The sequence below is a fragment of the Panthera uncia genome (assembly GCF_023721935.1).
Source record: "Panthera uncia isolate 11264 chromosome A3 unlocalized genomic scaffold, Puncia_PCG_1.0 HiC_scaffold_11, whole genome shotgun sequence".
In the NCBI taxonomy this organism is placed as follows: domain Eukaryota; kingdom Metazoa; phylum Chordata; class Mammalia; order Carnivora; family Felidae; genus Panthera; species Panthera uncia.
This window is the reverse complement of record NW_026057578.1, coordinates 74,106,452-74,119,703: the sequence shown is the minus strand read 5'-3', so window position 1 is coordinate 74,119,703 and position 13,252 is coordinate 74,106,452.

The window sequence follows — 13,252 nt, the reverse complement described above, 5'->3', positions numbered from 1 at the left end:
AAAATAAAATAAAATAAAATAAAATAAAATAAAATAAAATAAAATAAAGACTATGATCAGGACTAAGTTTTTTAAAAAAGGGAAATGTTTAAAATTTAAAACAAAAGCTTGTATGTGGGGATGTCTTTGAAAGTTAATGGCTAAAATAGATTTTCCTGAGAATCACTTGACTTGGTGATGTCCGTGAAAGATTGCAAACACTGAATACAGAAATGTGTTGCCTTACTTTGGGTTTCCCAGAAAGTAGTGCCGAAGCAGAGGGTTTGTATGCTGCTACTTTATTGGAGAGTGTAATCCTGGGGAGTAGAAGTGGGGAGAGCATCCATGGGAGGGAAACAGGAAAGGAGAGAAAGTCAAATGATGGTGCATTTATTTAGTTTACCATTCAGAAGAGCAACTCATGGCCTAATCCCACAGCAATGTTTTTTCAAGAAGCCAGAGATGCTGTGTCTTAAGACAATCCATCAGGGGACAAAAGGGAGAATTATTTGTCAACTGGCTTTCTGAATGGTCAAAGGTTCACCTCATGAGTGTAACACCTTGCATGGCTGGTTCTCAGGACACAGAAGGAAAGGTCTGAGATGAAGCACTGTCAGGATGTGCATATGTGAGATGGCTGGCCAAGAAGCAGGCGAAGACTTTTGCTTCTGGATTATAATGAGTTCAGAGGAAAAATCATCCACTATATTTTTGCAACCCCTGGCTTGTCCAGTTTTTAATGTATTTTCTCTCCATTATTTGTTTTCTATACCCAGTTTGGATTATTTTATGTAAATGTGATCTCTTCTAGTTCAGAATTGTGTTTGGCTTTAAATAATAAAAACCCAATGACCCAAAGCACAAAACTTGAGGATAGGCATATGAGGACTGTATAGGTAACTCATTTTTGCCACCAAAGAAGTAAGTTCTTTCTGTGGCCTGTCCCACATACATTCCTTATTAATGGCTGTTCCAGGTTATTCCACCTGACCATTCTTTAGTCAAAAAAGACAAAGTAAAAAGGACAGTTGATACATAATTCTGTGTATTTATTTTTAGACAAAACTGAGTTACATGAGATAACTTAAAACATCTACCACTTGAATGAGTTTTACGTATATTTAAAAATTAACATTATAAAAAAATAAGTACTTTCCATGATATGCTGGAAGTGCATTCTACTCAAGAGTTATGTTCAAATATTAGTGTCTAAAAGCAATTTCCTACAATCAAAATCATTCTTAAATTGATTTAACGTTCTAAAATTGATCAATATAATTCACCACATTAACTGAATAAAGGAGAAAGAATAGTATGATCATCTCAATACATGCAGCAAATCCATTTGATAAAATCCAGTACCCATTTATACTTTTTAAAATCTCAACCATCTATAAATATTAGGAGGTTTCTTCAATATCATAAAAGCTATTAAATAAAAAATGCTACAGTGAATATCATACCTGATAGTAAAATACTGAATGCTTTCCCCCTAAGTTTGGGAATAGAACAAGTATGTCCACCATCACTCATATTTAACATTGTGCTGAGCATCGTAGCCAGTGCAGTAAGACAAAAAAGAAATAAAAGTTATAGAAAAAAACATAAAACTCACTATTTCAGCCAACATGATTGTATACAAATAAAATTAGAAGAATATATAAACTATTGCAGTTAACAAGTGAATTTAGTTAAATTTGCTAGCTAGAATCAAAGTCAATATACAAAAATCTATGATAATTTTCATAGACTAGCAAAAATTAGATAATGAATTTTTTAAATGCTATTTACAATAACATCACAAAAACATTAAACCTTTATGAATAAACCTAGTGAAAGATGTGCAAGTCCTTTGCAACAGAAAGCTCAAAACACTGATGAGAACAAATTAAAGACTTAATAAATAGATATACTATGTTTTAGAATGAAGACTGGGGGCACCTGGGTGGCCCAGTTGGTTAAGTGTCTGACTCCGGATCAGGTCATGATCTCATAGTTCGTGAGTATGAGCCCAGCATCGGGCTCTGTGCAGACAGCTCAGAGCCTAGAATCTGCTTTGGATTCTGTGTCTCCTTCTCTGTCTGCCCCTTCCCCACTCATGCTCTGTCTCTCACTGTCTCTCAAAAATAAATAAACATTAAAAAATAGAGAATGAAGACTCAATATTATAATTCTCCTATTTAAATTCTCTTTACTCTCTCATTCTCTTCCTTTCATTTCTTGCCCTTTCACCATTTCTTCCTTTTTTTTTTGTAAGGTAAGAAACATTTCATCATGACTGCATGAAAATTGTCTCATGTAGTATTTTCCTTCATGAAAAATATATTTATGAATCTTTGATCCTATCAGTAAATTTATAGCAAGACTCAACAACTCAGGAGTCAGTCCTCTTGAAAATTTGTTTGGAAGTCAATTATTTGGAATTTTAAACAAGTTTGAACAATATTTAACATTTAACATTTAACAATTTAACATTTAACAATATTTAATGTTTTAATTTAAACAATATAGATGCAGTATTAAAAAGGATAGTTTGTCTCCCAGGTCAGCCTATAAAATCCCATTTACTTCATAATATAATTTTTTGAAGTTTATTTTTATTTATTTTGAGAGAGAGAGAGACAGTAAGTGGAGGTGGGGCAGAGAGAGACAGAATCCCAAGCAGGCTCTGTGCTGCCCAGAGCCCGATGTGGGGCTCGAATTCAAGAACTGTGAGAGATCATGACCTGAGCTGAAATCAAGAGTCTGACGCTTAACTGTCTAAGCCACCCAGTGCCCCAAACTCATAATATAATTTATAAATCTTATTTTACAAAAAAATGAGAAAGAAATTTGTTTTAACACTTCTAATTAAACAAAAGACCAAAATATAATGAGAGAATTTTTAAACATTTTTGAGCTAGAGGAAACTAGATTTAATGAAATGAAGATGAGGTTAAGTTACAAATCGACTCTCCTAAGTGTTTGCCAGGCACCCTGTGAGTATTGTCTATTGAATTCAAAACCTTACAGCAACCTTGTAAGGAATATATTATTCTGATTTTGTGGATGTATACTCTGACACTTAAGTTTAAGAAACTTACCTAGAGTCAAATAGCTTGAAAGAATCTAAGCATGAATCTAGGGCGACCGGCTACAGTCCACATTCTTCCTCTGTGCCATGCTGTGAGGAGTCCTAGGGAATTTCAGTTCACTTCCGAAGACTTCATGCCCAGTCTTCTTCCCAGATTTCCTGAAGTGAAGAAACTCTTGAGAAAACTTTTTTTCCAAACCTATTACTTTACAATTGAGAAACTAAAGCTTGGAGAATTTGAGGGACCCCATGAGGGCAGGGGCAATCTCAAATTCTGTTCCTTTAGATTGTAGTGGCTGCCTTCTCGTTTCTACCACTGGTCACAAAATTCAGGTCTTCATTATTTCTTGCCTCACACTATTGCAGTGGCTTCTCACTGATACCTTTGTCTCCATTTAATAATCCTATATACTGCTGTCTGAATAAACTTATTAAACACAAATACTTGTCACACTAGGGATAATAAAGGGTTGTAAGGATTATAAGAGATCATACATGTGAAGCTCTTAGCATAGGGCTGAGCACTTAGCACCCAATAAACACTTGCCATTATCAGTTTTCTATGCAGGGCCACAAATGACTTTCCACTGTTGATGGTGGGGGGTGGGGAGACCCTTTCCCTAGGTTGGGCTTCTTAGAAGCAGAGGGTAGGAAGAGATATCAGAGATATCAGGTGCAGGTGATTGTCTAACAAGAAGTTCTCTGGAGCAATTGATAGTGAAGTATAGGAATCAGGACAGGGAAGGGGAAAGATCCAAGCAAAGGCATGATTTCAGATGACATCTTAGTACCAACCAGATCTCATAGAAGCTCTGAAGGATATATTACACCTCAAAGTGTGTTCCACCTTGAGGCACAGGAGATGGGCTGGCTTTATCTTCCTGGCCAGTCATTGGCTATAAGCCACCCTGGGAGGGACATAAACTTCCAGCATTTCTGGCTCTTGGCCTATGTGTTTAAAGCATCTAACATAAAAAGGTCCTCAGAAAAAAATTTCCAGGTGGAAGCCATAGAAACAAAGCACACAAAGGGCAGGGGATAGGTGCACAGATGTGAAGGGAGGGTGGGCAGAGCACCAACAATGTGCAAGGTTTCTGCACTGGAGTTGCAGTATTTCTGCTAATTCAGCCTGTTTCGCATGGCTGCTTTTTACTTTTTCTGTGCTCCGGCCGAGCCCTACCCCTCATTCACACAGCCAGGCACTGTTCTAAGTGTTGGGAAAACAGTAGTAAACAAAAGTGTCCTCTCTCATGGAGCCCATATTCTCTTGGGGGAGGAAAATAATAAAACATAACCAACATGCAAACATACAATCTCATAAGCTATCAGGTAACGATATGTGTGATGAAGAAAAATAGAGTAGGCTAAGAGGATAGAAGGTTAGGGCTTTTTTGCTGTTGTTTTTCTTCTAGACAGAGGGGTCAGGAAGGGCCTCTCTGAGGAAGAGGTGACTCAACAAAAAATATAGGTGAGGTGCAGAAGTGAACAAGGCTAATATTTAGCAAAAGAGAATCCGGGGGAGAGGGGAGCCTGTGCATGAGCTCTGAAGTGAGAATGTCCCTTGTTTCTTTTGAATGACACAGAGGCTATGATGGCTGGAGTCTGGTGGGTGATAGAGAGTGGTAAGAAGTAGGGTGAGAGCCAGGAACTGCACGGTGTAGGTCTTGGAAACTACAGCCATGGTGCAGACTTTGGATTTCATTCTAACCATGGTGAGAAGTCACCAAAAGCCTTTAAATAGATGAGTGGCATATGTGTCTTATGTTTCCAAGTGATCACTGTAGGGAAGTATATCAGGTATTTATTGCTATTCCAAAAGCTATCTGAAAACTTAGTAGCTTAAAACAACAACCACTAACCTAACTTGCATATAGTTCTGTGTGTTGGCCATTTGGGAAGGCCTCAGGCCTCAGCTGGGATACCTTGACTATGCCCCCAGCGTGGTTGCTGAGCTCACTCACACTTAGGGGGGTGAGTTGGTAGTCAGCAGGGGGCTGGTTGGTTTTGGAAGGACTCTCTCTCAGAGGTCTGACAGTTGGCTCAGGCTGAGAGCTGGGGGTGGGGTGCTTGGTTCTCCTCCACTGGTCCCTGCATGTAGGACTCCTCACAAGGCCTATGGAACAGATCTGAGCAGGAAGATCTGGAAGTCAGTTATGGTTATGTGAAGTTGAAAATATTCGTTAGCTGTACAGAAGTATTAAGTAGGCATATGGTATATGAGCATGGATTTTAAAGGAGAGATCGAGTTGGGGATATATGTTGAATTGCTATTTAAAGCCGATGGATTGCATGAGATCATATAGGTTGTGAATATACATAAAGAACAGAATAGATTCATGACTTAGTGGTTCTTAGGTTGGGCTAAGAACTTGATTCAGCCAGAGACTGGCAAGAAGAAGGTGTTTAGTATGTTGTTAAGCACAGTATAACTAATAAAACAAGTGTAGATGGTGAGTACCATGAAAAGAAGAGTGTGTTTCATCTAATTCTGTGCACCTTTAGTTTTCAAAATGAAGAGAACAAAAATTATTTGATTAGATTGCACTCTATTTCAGTGATTTTTCTTTCTTACTTTCCTATTATTTTAACTTCTACTCTTCAAAAGCTTATTCACACCCAAGTTCTGAAAAAAAAAAAAATAGATGGAGAGCAAAATGTCACCTTCTTTACCAGTAAAATGCAAGTTGGAGGATATAGCTTCGTATTAGGCAGACTTACCACAAGGCTGCAGGCAGCCCTAGACCACCTCAGGCCTCCCCACGTGCTAGCCTTACCAGAAGTTTCTCAACTACGTATTTTGTCTCCCAGATTCTACTGTTCTGTTTTTATTTTTTATGGATGATGTAGCAAATGTAACATTTGTGGAGGTCCAATAAATAGCATCCTACTTCCTTGCCAGGATTCAGAAAAAGTGAAAAATAAAACAAAAGGATGGCCAACAGAGATCAGAATGTCAGTTGTATTATTGGCAAATGCTAATTTGGAGGACTTCTCATAGTTTGAGGGCCAAAGGAACGAAGCTTCAAAATTAGGGAGACTTACCAACACATGACAAGCAGCACTGGACCCGGGCAGGCCCAGCTTGTGGAGGTGGGCAAAGAGCTGCCCTGGGAGAACAGTGGAGAATAAATAGCTTCTGCACGCAGGGCAGTGTCAAAAGGGAGAAGGGAGGTTCTGGTCATATAAGTCTTGTTTAGGGGCGCCTGGGTGGCTCAGTGGGTTGAGTGTCCGACTTCGACTCAGGTCATGAACTCGTGGATTGTGGGTTTGAGTGCCGCATCGGGCTCTGTGCTGACAGCTTGGAGCCTGGAGCCTGCTTCAGATTCTGTGGCTCCCTCTCTCTCTGCCCCTCCCCAGCTTGCACTCTGGCTCTTTCTCAAAAATAAAGATTAAAAAAATAAAACAAAATAAGTCTTGTTTATTCTTCCTCAAATTACACCTTCAACCCTGATGGAGTAAATAAAAAGGTAGAGAGAGGAATGAGGGTAAAATTTTGCCCTCACAAACACTCAGGACTTTTGCTTTGTAAAGGGTATATTATTGGGAGTATTTCATATTTAACTGCTTTTTGGGAGAGGGTACAAAAATGAATCAATAGTAGTATTTGTAGAAGTAATTGGAATCCTTAGAAACTGTTACAACAACATCCTTTTATCGATATTTTCATATGCAAAGGAATGAAATAAAAATTTACATGTATGTGTATTCGGGAGGTGTTAGGAAGTTGGAGAGTGGAAGCTTGGCATAAGAATGAAGCACGTGACTTAGGCTTGATTCAGCTGAATGGGATAAAAGGAAATGGCAGAGGAAAGACAGTGAATATAAAGTTCCCTGAATGACCATGGTGAAAACATGGGCTCAGGGGCACCTGGATGGCTCAGTTGGTTAAGCCATCCGACCTCGGCTCAGGTCATGATCTCACGGTCCATGGGTTTGAGCCCCTCAACGGGCTCTGTGCTTACAGCTCAGAGCCTGGAGCCTGCTTTGGATTCTGTGTCTCCCTCTCTCTCTCTGCCCCTCCTCCACTCAAACTCTGTCTCACTCCCTCTCTCTCAAAAATAAGTAAACTTAAAAAAAAGAAAAAAAAAAAAAAGAATACTTGTGATGCTGTCCAGAGTGAAAGGTTGGTGGAGGGAGAAATATACTGTGAAGTTCAATGTTCAGAAAGTGAGTATTCTCACTCTAGAGTAAATGGGCCAATGTCAGAAAAGGAAGGAACATAACTTACCTTAACACCATTTCCTCTCCTTCAGACAATGACACTGGTGTCAGGAATCTGCTGCTTTGATTTGGCCCTGAACCCTTAAGTAGGGAAATGAATTCTGGTGTATCCCAAACAAAAAGCAATGCTTCCTAATCCTTGCCCTAGGCACACTTTGAGTCGCACTTCCAAAGTCCACTTAATTACTTTAAGTTGACAGCTGCTCTTTCAGGCAGCCCCCTGAATGGCAGTCACTCCGGGGAGCACCCCCAACACACAAAACTGCAGGATTGGGACCACATAAAAACTCTTTTTGAGAATTCCACTTGAACGGAAGTTCAAGGATACATACCCCCTCCCTCTGGATATGTTCACTATTTTTTAATGACGTTATCTGATATTTAACAATGTATGCAGAGCAGCAGAGCCTTGAGTTTGTTGTTTAAATATCTTTGATGCTGTGTCATAACAAATTAGTTTCTAAATGTTGCCAATTTGGCAGACAAAGCTGATTATTTCCTGCAATCGCACTGCATATGTGCACAAGATTATAATTAATGATCAGGGATGCCAGCCATACTTTAATAATGATCCTTCAGTGTTTAGGAGCCGATTAGAGCACTGGCATTTGTGCCCTCTATTGGGGCAGAGGCTAGAGAAAGGAGGCAGTGAATCTGGATAGATCTATCAGTGTCAGAGAATCAATAGTTTGCTGATTTCCCTTATAAATTTGAAGATTCTGGGGGAGTTATTGACAAAGCTGCTGCTGTGAATATTAACAGAGTGTTTATGTAGCCTTCACTGAAGCAGTGCAAGTCCTAATTAGATTGGAATTGGTCTTTTGGCAACTTTGCAATATTTGCTTCCTCAACGTACCAGTATGCCACACGAGGATTCTGGATTAGTGATATATTTCTGAAGAATTATGTGAGCACAAAATGTCAAGATATGAAAGGTGTTCCATCATAATGAAATGAGATTTATCAACTCTCACTATCCAAGATCTCAGCTTTCTAAAAAACCATGTTTTCTTTCTGTTTCTTGGCAAAAACTTGGCTAACGAGTGAATGTTCTTAAGTGAAGATGGTGGCATCGACAATAAAAATAAGGAGGGAGGGAGGAACAAGAGAGAGAAAACACAAATCTTCATAAATGGAACCTATTTTAAGAGTGTATCTGGAGCCCTAGAATTCCAAAGCAATTAAAGTTCAGAGTCATTCCTTGGTTAACCAAAGGATTCATCCGGGGTAGTTTTAGATTGTCTGGCATTAAAAATAAAGCTTGATTTGCTTACCATTTAGGACTATCTTCTGTACAAATTGAAGTAAATCTATAGTCCCGTGACCTTTTTGAGATGCTGCTGAGAAGCAGCATATGAGAAGCACATATGGACAAATACTATTAAACAACTCATAAATGTGACAAGACTCTGGAATGCTTCACTGGGATCAGTGGTCACATCATCCTCATGGATATGGTTACTTCTGCTTTGGAAGTAAAGGAGAAGCTGCTTTATTCTACCTTGGAAGAGAGAAGTAACCAGTGACCTTGCCTCTACAACACATCTTATTTGCTAGCTGTCCAGTGTTGATAAATTCGTTCCTTTGCTTTCTGTCATTTTACCTTCCACTTTGAATGTAACTTTGTCTTTGGAGAAAATGTTTATTTTATTATGATGACCCTGCAGACCTGTGTATGTAGTGGGCACTAAGCGCTTTGGAAATGGGTTGGAACATTCTTTTCTCTGGAACTGCCACATACAGAATTGCACCATGTGCTCTGTCTTCTGATTCTGACACTCTGCCAAACTGAATCTCAAATTCTTCATTTAGACTTATTGAAAGATTACTAATAATACATTTTAGAAATGTTTCCCCTGCAGGGTATTTACATTTTAATAAGGTTGTAGTGCAGAAACTGAAGGCCTGAAGCTCAGAAAAGAGAATTTAATGTCTCAGTTAATAGATGGAGGTGGATTTCAGGGCCCATAAAGACTCTCTGATGCCCTTATTTTCAAGCATGGTGCTGTTTGTTGCAGGATGTATATTGTATAGATATTAAGTGTCCAAGAAGTCTTGAAGAAAAATTCACTAGGCGACTGATAACATGTGTTCCAATTTTAGGAAGACGTATATTATAGGATTGCAATCACATACATGTTGTCTAAGTTAAACAGCAGCATATGTAAGCCAGTCATTTTTCTTACAACCTGATTTCTTAGGCTAAGTGCTTCCCAGTATCTGTATAATATGTGATGTATATCTTAACACTCTTTAATTAGCAAGTATTTATTGAATCTTGTATGTCCTTAACCTTTTCTAGAGGAAATATGAGACAGCCATTGCCCTTATAAAATTTATAATGGCAAAAATTAAAGAAAATTCAATAATGAGCTGCAGAGAATTTAAGAGGAGTTCAAACGGCTGGTGAAGGCAGTCTCATTTTGGAAGGTAGGGTTTCCTGAACTCTGAAGAACAGACATGTTTTGCAATAGCTTGAAACTTAACAGAAAGTCAGGAGAGTTGAGGAAGAGTCATCTTGCAGAGAGAAGAGAGTACTGTTGTGGGAATTGGTGTTCTCACTTTTGTTCTGAGGCTAGTCTCAAATGTACTTTGATTTTTTAAAAAATTTTATTTCTGAGAGAGAGACAGAGAGAGAGAGCGCGCCTGTGGGGGATGAGGGTGCAGAGAGAGAAAGGGAGACACAGAATCCGAAGCAGGCTCCAGGCTCTGAGCTGTCTGCAGAGAGCCCAATGCAGAGCTCAAACTCACAAGCTGTGAGATCATGACCCGAGTCGAAGTAGGACGTTTAACCGACTGAGCCACCCAGGCGCCCCTCAAATGTACTTTGAAACACTTTTTCAGGAGTGAGTGGCCAGTGTTTATGGACTTATTTTTGGTGTTATGCTTATTTATTTTTATTTTTTTAAAAAAATTTTGTTTTTAATGTTTATTCATTTTTGAGAGGGAGAGAGAGAGAGAGAGAGAGAGAGAGATAGAGAGATAGAGAGAGAGCATGAGCAGGGGATGGACAAAGAGAGAAGAGAGGCAAACAGAATCTGAAGCAGGCTCCAGGCTCTGAGCCATCAGCACAGAGCCTGACTCAGGGCTTGAACTCAGGGACCGGGAGATCATGATCTGAGCCAATGTCAGAAGCTTAACCAACTGAGCCTCCCAGGAGCCCCTGGTTTTGCTTTTAATTTGTTAGTATCATACTATGCAAAATAGTCCATGCACCAGCAGCTTGGGTATCTTCTAGGGCCTTATTAGAAATGCAGATTCTCAGGACCTCATCCAGACCCACTAGATCTGAACTGGCATTTCAACAAGATCCCAGGTGACTCATATGCACAATAAATTTTAAGGACTACTGCTCTGCAAAACTGTTGCTGCACCCTAGAATCACTTGGGGAGCTGTAAAAATCCTGATGCCCAAGCCACACTCTGTATCCATTAAGTCAAAATGTCATGAATGGGTACCTGGGCATTACAATTGTTTTTTAAAGCTGCCCAGGTGGTTCCAGTGTGCACACAGGTTGAGCGTCAGTGTGTGAGATACTGCGGCATAGCACTTGGAGCAGCGTCAGGTAGAATTTAAGAGTATCTCTCAATACTTTATAAATTCTGATTACCTAACTTGCTTCACAAATTCTCATTGAGAGCACACAAAGTATTAGCATATCCTTTTAATCTGTGTGTAAAAATTTAATTAGGTGTCATATGAGCAGCTGCTCTTGAGACTGGCTTTTCCTTTCTCAAGATTTTTCTTCAGACAGGTTTGGCTGTGCAAAATATAAAACATTGAAGTTTTTTGGTTCCCAGAAGGAATATGCAATAACAACATTTGATCAAAGATAAACAGGATGAAATAAAATAGGATATACTGCAAAAGAAACATATTCTTTCTATATGAGAATTCATCTGAAATTCCTTTTTGTTTGAGCAACCTCCCTAATGAATAAGAATATTTTTGTCTTTTAAAATAATTATTTCTTTTTTGTAATCCTTGAACCATAAATAGGAGAGTATAATTTAATCACTTATAGTGATAAAAATAAACATTTTTTAAACAGTAAGTATTCAAAACAATAAAATGTTAGAGGTTAGACATTTGGGGAAATCAAAGAGACTCAGTCAATATGTTGGAGAAAAAGTTTTTGCCTTTTCCTATAAAACTTGTAGAAGAGGCTTATGAATCCAAATTGGAATTAGAACTAACAGAATTAAGGTTTTCCTTTTTTGTACATTGTTGATGCAAATAATTTTGTGGAATTACATCAGTTTCACTTACATGATGTAAGTTTCATTTTCACTTACTTTATTCTTCAGTAACTTAAGTGTTTTTAGATATAGTTAAGGTCAAAATAAAAAACAAAGTGGAAGTCAAAATGAAAAATAAAGGGAAATCTCATTATAATAGAGTATTATAGTGTGTGTATATATATATGTGTATACACATATATATATGTACATATATAGTATTATAGAATTCTGAAGTTATGTTTGGGGATAAGCCCAGTGGATATAAACATATTTTTTTTCGCAAATCATATTTTGTTATTTTCCTCACCAAATATGTGCATGTGTTTATTTTATTTTTTTAAGGTATGTAAGTTTTTAAAAATTGAGATATAATTGACATATGGCATAATATCAGTGTATTAGCTTTGGGTGTACAACATAATAATTCAACATTTGTATATATTATGAAATGATCACCATACTAAGTCTAGTTAACATCCACCCACACATAGTTATAATTTTTTTCCTTGTGCTAAGTCCTGGGGATGTAATGTACAGCATGATGACTATAGTTAATAATACTGTATTATATATTTGAAAGTTGCTAAGTGTGTGTGTATGTTAAAGTATTATTTTGAAATAACTTTAGATCTGCAGAATAGTTGGAAAAATAGTATTAAAGGAGCAGAATTTTGAAATTTGCTCCTCACTTAAGACAATAAAAACACTGGCAAAATTGTTAAAAATCAGCTTTTTCAGAATTCTGAAAACAGCTAAAGTTTTTCAAATATTCAAAAAAAGAAATTTATTCAACAAATGACTGCATATTAATAATAGCAGTGGGCTTGCTTTGTGACAGAAAACCCACTGTGTGACATCCACTGGAAAGGGAAGAATAGATTGTATACAATCCCTAGGTCATTGGAGTGTTGCTAATCAGCAGCAAATGCTTAATATTGATGTTGCCTCAGATGGTGATACCAGTGGGGGTAAATAAGTGGTGAATAAAAAAAAATTTTACAAAAAGATCTACAAAATGAGAAGTCCAATGTGACTTCAGAAAGTTTCTATATGTTCCTGGAAACCTAAACCGTGTGCATGCCTAAGCTGTGCACATGTGCAGGACTGTGTGCATGCTAAGGAAAGACCAAATCTCTCACATCTGGTCAACCTTGGGGTTTTTAATCTCTCACCTCTGGTCAGCCTTGGAATTTTTCAAGTGAAAGTTAAAGCAGAGTTCTAATTTGTTGGAGCGTTGAAGCTATGCCCCAATGCACACAAAAGGCCTTTTGACAAAGGGTATATGACATCGGTTCAAGGCATTTAAGGAACTATCTGTCTAATCATTAACTGAACATTAAGCTAATCAGAGACTTAGATGGCTACACACAACAGAGACTATAGAATTTACATAATTAATCCAGAAATGTTACTAAATAAACAGAATGCAACAACAAAAACAGACAGAAACAACAATAGTAGCAACCAATCCTGGCCAGGGGATCTGATTTCCAAAGTTGTCATGCTATATTATTTAAAATATTCAATTTTCAAAAATAGTTTATGAGACAGAGAGAGACAGGGAAGTATGGCTTATACACACACACAAAAATCAATCAATAGAAACTATCCTTGAGAGAGCTCAGATGTTAGATTTACCAAATGCAGTATTTTTCTCTTGGCAACATAACGAATTATCCAAAACATAGTGTCTTAACAATATAAATGTATTATCTTACAGTTTTGTAGGTCAGAAGT